This window comes from Chenopodium quinoa, unplaced genomic scaffold, assembly GCF_001683475.1.
Source record: "Chenopodium quinoa cultivar QQ74 unplaced genomic scaffold, ASM168347v1, whole genome shotgun sequence".
NCBI lineage: Eukaryota > Viridiplantae > Streptophyta > Magnoliopsida > Caryophyllales > Amaranthaceae > Chenopodium > Chenopodium quinoa.
This window is the reverse complement of record NW_018743331.1, coordinates 5,123,105-5,129,458: the sequence shown is the minus strand read 5'-3', so window position 1 is coordinate 5,129,458 and position 6,354 is coordinate 5,123,105.

Genomic DNA, 6,354 nt, shown 5'->3' with positions numbered 1-6,354 from the left:
TCAATTGACATTCTGCACCCCACATTTCAGTATATTTATAGAGGGAAGTATAGGACTTTAGAGGATGATGGTGATGTGTTCAAGATGATTAGGAGGTTACCTAATAAGGACATGTATACCATACATGTTGGGAGCACAAATGACCCTAGTTTCTTGGCTGATTGTATTTTGGAGTACAGGATGAAACAAAATGGGACATGGCCACCCCCTGGTTATCCTCATTATGGAGGTCAACCACCACAATGAGTAGGTGTGGTTGAAATAGATGTGTATAATATGTTGTGTAATTGAATTGGTTATAGAGATTGACATTTGATGTGGTACTTGTAGGTTACAAAATGTCCTGGAATAACTCATCTCCCACTAACCAGAAGAAATGTAATTGTGGACTGCCTCTTTCAAAGCTGACATCTTGGACTAGGGACAATCCAGGGAGGAAATTTAGGGCTTGCAAATTCTATGACCCTGTCACTGAAAGTAGGGGATGCAAGTGTTTTGAATGGGCAGACATTGATGATGGAACTGAGTGGCAGATAGATGTGATCAACCAACTTCTGCTTGACAAAAAACTAATGAATGGTGAAATTAACTCACTGAAGAGGGAGGTTGATGACTTGACTGGCCAAAGACGATGTTTGCTAAATGAGGTTGACAATTTGAAACTGAAATGCAAGGCCCTAAGTGGTGACAGGAAGAATATGATGTGCAACAATGGGAATTCTGACAGCAAGCTTATGTTTGTTGTTGTTGTACTGTGTTGTGTAATTTTAGTTTTAGGTTTTGTTGTAATTCTTAAACTGGTTTAAGGGGTGATGAAGGATGACTGTAATGCTACTACTATGTTGTTGCACAATGAAATAAACAAGGTGTATTTAATAATAAAAGAGTTGTTTTGCATTGAACAAAAGAGTAATGCCAAGTTCATTTAATTTCAACACATTACAGCCATTCAAATTGTAACAATCCCATCCATATTTCATTTGTTCTAATCAAAAGACTGTGCACTTATCATCTAGTAGTAATTTACAACCAAACTAGCAACAACCTATATCTACTTCCTAGGTCTACGTACATTAAGCTTGGGTCTTGGTGGCTTTTGTCTTGGTTCAGTGGCTGCAGCTGTGGTGGAAGATGAAGGAGGTGGTGCAGAGTTTGTGGCAGCTGTATTGCTTGAAGCTTGACTAAACTGAGTTTGCTGCTGCAACCTCTGATGCTCTTCTTGAGGGAACCTCTTGGAACCAATGCTGTTTGGTCGAGGAGTACCACCAACTGCACTCTATAAAGCACACAAAGTAAAGTTAAGTTAGTTTTTTTTTCCAATACTATATAAAAAGCAAAGCTCAACTGACATACTATTTTTACCTTTTTCAAAGCTCTCTTTGCCCTCTTCCTTCTCTCCTCAGTCACCCAGTCACTGTTCACAGGTGGCCTTCCTCCTTCTTTCTTTAGGGAAGAGACAACAATTGGTGTGAACTGAGGGTTTTTGCATGTCTTGGCATAGTGACCAAGCTGGCCACATTTCTTATATGTGCTCCTCCTTTTGAGTGGTTGCTGCACTTCCTAATTTTTCCCACCCAATTCTCCCTGCTCCAACTTTCTCTTCTTAGACTTAGGCCTCCCAGGTTGGACTTTGATGGCTGGTGGTAGTGGTTGCCTCAACTTAACCTTTTTCCAATGTTTAGGACCAGGCATAGTTGCAACCTCAAGCCTGTATGCCAACATGTATGTAGACACAAGGTAGACACTGTCCACATAATCTTCAGGGTCTGCCCTCTTGTCCATGATGCATGCATATGCATGGACACAGGAGAAACCAGTGAGGTCCCAGTGGAAGCAAGTGCATGTTGCCTTGCTTAGGTCAACTGTGACTAGGTCTGAGTTGAGCTCAACCTCATACCTGTCATCCCTAGAGACTTGCACAATGCAGTGCCTTGCTACTGGTTCTATCCTTTGGAATGTTTTCTTCACATAAGGAACAACCTTCCCTTCCATTTTTTCATAACTTTCCCATTTGTCATGGTTTCTTTTCATAGCGTACCTCCTAAGCCACTCCATCTGAGTCAATATAGGCTTATCCCTGGCTTCCTTGATTACAGCATTAAAAGTCTCACAAATGTTGTTGAGCAACATGTTTGACTTTGGGAATGTGCTGAATGCATGTCTAGACTAGTGCTTAGCTGGGATTTCAGCAAAATACTCAAAGGCTTCCTCAGACAAGAACCTTATTGCACTATAGCTACCTCAAAGTCAAACTACAACAAAAAGGGTAAACATTCAAACTTATTGAATCAAAACACAAAAACTCACACATGGATTTTTTATGTAACAGACAACATTACAGAACACTGCATATATTAATCTTACCAGTGTTGTTGCCCTTGCTGCTGACCAGAACAACTCCTTGAAAGTGGATCCACAAAACTGCAGCTTGAAGTTAGCCCATATATGTCTGACACAGTACCTTGTGTCTGCATAAGGCACAACCTACTGCAAAAGCCTCTAGCAAGCCCTGTTCACACATCAAATATCAAAAAACAGTGAACTAACTTCAAAATTAAAATCATAACTCACAATAAATTTGTGGATATAAGTGTACCTTTTGTCTGTCAGATATAAAGGTATATCCTAGGCCTCTTTCATCATCCTTTAAGGCTTTCATGAGGCTCTCAAGGAACCAAACCCATGTTTCTGTGTTTTCTATTTCTGTTGTAGCCCAAGAAATAGGAAAAATGTTATTGTTGCCATCCTTACCAACTGCAACTAGTATCTGACCAGGGTATGGACCTTTGAGATGGCATCCATCAACCCCAATTATTGGTCTACAACCAGACAAAAATCCTCTCCTCAAAGGTGCAAGGCATACAAACATTCTCAAGAATAATGGGGCCTCATTTTGCTGCAATTCATCAACCACAACATTACAATCACTCCCAGGGCTGTATTTCATCAGAGCCTTTCCATAGTCCCACACTCTAGCATATTGTTCTGCTGCTGAACCATAAATCATTAGCTTAGCCCTTGCCCTTGCCATCCAAGCTTTGCTGTAGGTAATTTCTATGCCAAAATAACCTAAAACCCTCCTTCTGAAGCTTTTTATTTTCCACCCAGGCTCACTTCTCCAATCTTCAATGTATGTCTCTGCTAAGAATTTAGCAGTCAGGTTCAGAATGCTTCTCACCCTTAAGCACTTGTGCTTTAAATTCAAACTCTTAATTTGCCAATGATCTTGGTTCACAGATCTCCTTGCAACAACCCTAAAGTGACATCTCCTCCCCCCAACACATGTACACTGAGGCAGCCTACACTTCTTTTTATTCCATTTGTATTGACACATCTTTCTACACTGGATAGTTACTTTGCTGCTATCGTTATGCAAAAACCAATATTCATACCTATTCTCAATGGCATGAACCTTCAGAGCCTTCCTTAGAACTATCACCCTATTTCTCCCAGATGTGCCTTCCTCTTCACCTTGCTTTTTCTTCCCTTTCACACTCTCTGAGAACAAAATCTTTCTTGTTGTTTTCTGATTGTCCTCACCAACCTTATGCCCCCCCTTTTTGTTCTTTTCTGTCTCATCCTTCTCTATATTGGGCAAGGGCTGCTTAAACCTTGGGCTTCTCCTTACTTCAGTGTGCTTAACAGGTTTGCTTTTACTGTTTTGGGTATGCTGAACTACCTTGGGTGCTTGGTCAGTACAATACACAACAACAAACCCACCCTTACTCTTTGTCTCCAAAAGGCCCTTCACATCATCATCAATTACAATTTCCTTTTTACCATTTGACCAAGTCTTCCCCTCTTGTTTATACCAAATGTTCCACTTTCTTGGCACAAACAAATCAAATGTCACAAACCCCCAAATGCAAGATTCCCTAAGGAAGTCCACTGACAACTCACTCACTCTGTACTTGTACCTCCAATATTCACAGCCACCCTCATACCCACACAAAGTCTTACCCCTTAGTTGTTTGGTCACAAACATACCCCCTAATCTAACCTTAACATCAACACATTCAACATCACCAGCAAGCTGTCCATATAATAAAGCAATATTTACCACAGCAGCAATAAACAAAGTAAAAGTAAAAAAAGCAATGACTTGTTGTACATAGCAGCAATAAACAGTTAACCCAATTGACTGTCCTACCAACATACTTACACAACTCAACAAGAACTACAAAATAAGTGACCTACATTTAATAATTCAATAAGGTACACAATGAACCCTAACTTTCTACATAATTGCAATTATACCATCAACAAACAACAATAGTCAAAATTAAAGTCATTCAACACAATTGCTTACCTGTTTTGATGCCATTGTTACGAACCTACGCCACTAATCCACAGCAAAATCCCAAAAACTGTCGAATTTCCCCAATGTGCCTTCGCAAAAACCCAAGATTAAATGCTTACAGAACGAACACAAAATTAGGTTTTATTGAAAAAATTAGGGTTTGTTTTCTAAGCCTTGTTGATAATTTATGAACATAGAAGGAGGACAAAGTTGATTACTGGATTTTCTGAGAATTTCTGAAGAAATTCAATCACAAACAGGGAGAAGTTGACCTTTGGTGTTTCAGAATAGAGTGAAATCGAGATAGAAGGGAAAAAAAGGAGGGAAATAAATTTGGTGGGGTCCACAAACGTAAATTTCACCAGAATTGCTAAATGGGTGGTAATCTGAGCAATAATTTAATTTATTGGGTGGTGATATAAAAAAAAATTATTTGGGTGGTTATATCAAAACTGGACTATTTTTTGGGTGGTAATTTTCAAAATATCCTAAAATTATTAATGTGAAAGGATATTTTTAAATAATTTAATCCCTATATCACTATTCGTCGTTTTTTTTTACCTACATGGCATTAAATCCTTAAATCTCATTCGTTAATTTTGCTTATGTGGCGATTGGTTTTATTAATTCTAAAATAAAATTTGAATCTCTTTTTTAATTGGTTGATATAATGCCTTTGCTTATGTGGCATGCCAAATTCTTCCGAAAAATGTCTACTTTATTTATAGAGTAGTTCTATATCCAGACGATGCCCAGATGGATGATAAAATTTTAGGATAAACTTTTTGGCTTAAATGTTAATACGGTCGTACGATCCTTTTTATAATGCAGAATATTTAGACATACGATGCCATATTACTTGTATTTAAATAACAGTGTAATTTTTTTTAGTTTTGTTAGTAAATAGATATTTATGTTATTATTGACTTGAAGTTATTTTATTGAACTTAAATTTTCTTTATTGGATTGAAAGTATTTTCACCAACTACAGTTTTTTTATTGATTAAAACTTATTTTTACTAATTCTTTATAAAACTAAATTAAATATAGTATAAATGGATCTTATTTTATTTTACAAAATTTTTTAAAACGAAATTTATGATGAAAATAGAACCGAGTTATAAGATATTTATTAAAAGTTATGATTAGTTTTGTATATGTGAAATATTAGAAATATGTCGACAATATAACTCTATACAATATTTTTATCTAACAAAATCAACCAAAATTCACTTACTTAGCATCATATGTGTCACAATATTACCCTTTGTCGCTTCTGCGTCACGATACTTGGGGAAAAAGTAGAATGTCAAGTGTTGCTGTCTCCTGACCTCGCTGCGAGATCTGACTTTATTTATTATGATATGATATGATATGATATGATATTAGATTAGTTAGTTCATTTTCTTAAGAGCCACACTTGTTTTAATCCGTCATTGAATTAGTGTTAAACTTTTATTTTTGGCGAAATTTTAGACTATACTTTAATATCTTATCTTATCTGTTGGTTTGTTTTTTTTTTTTTTTTTTTTTGAAACATGTCTCTCTTTATCATCATCATTACCACTACTACCTTCTAACAATTTTTTTATAATACATTAATTCAAATTTTCTTACAACTAAAATTTTTAATACCTTAACCACTCCACTTAGATCTTATTTACAATAAAGTCAATCAAATATCTTAAAACTACATGATGGTTATAAGGTAATGATAATATAATGAGGATTTGGAAGGCCAAAATTGAAAAGAATACGAACATGAAATTGTTCAAGAATGAAAGAAAAGAAATTGGTGTATCATGACATCAATTTGAAACCACTAACTTATTAAACAATAATTCGGCAAATGGGGGTATTTATTGTATTCATCTAATCGTTCTCTAAGGTTGATATATATACTATTATTCAAAAAAATCTATCTATCTATTTGTATTATATATTAAAAGCATTCCAAAAGCTTCGTGCCAAGTTATATGAATGATTTATAAACTAAATTATGAGGATGTGGTTTTTAAATTTTGGACTATTAATAAAAACTTTATGTAATACAA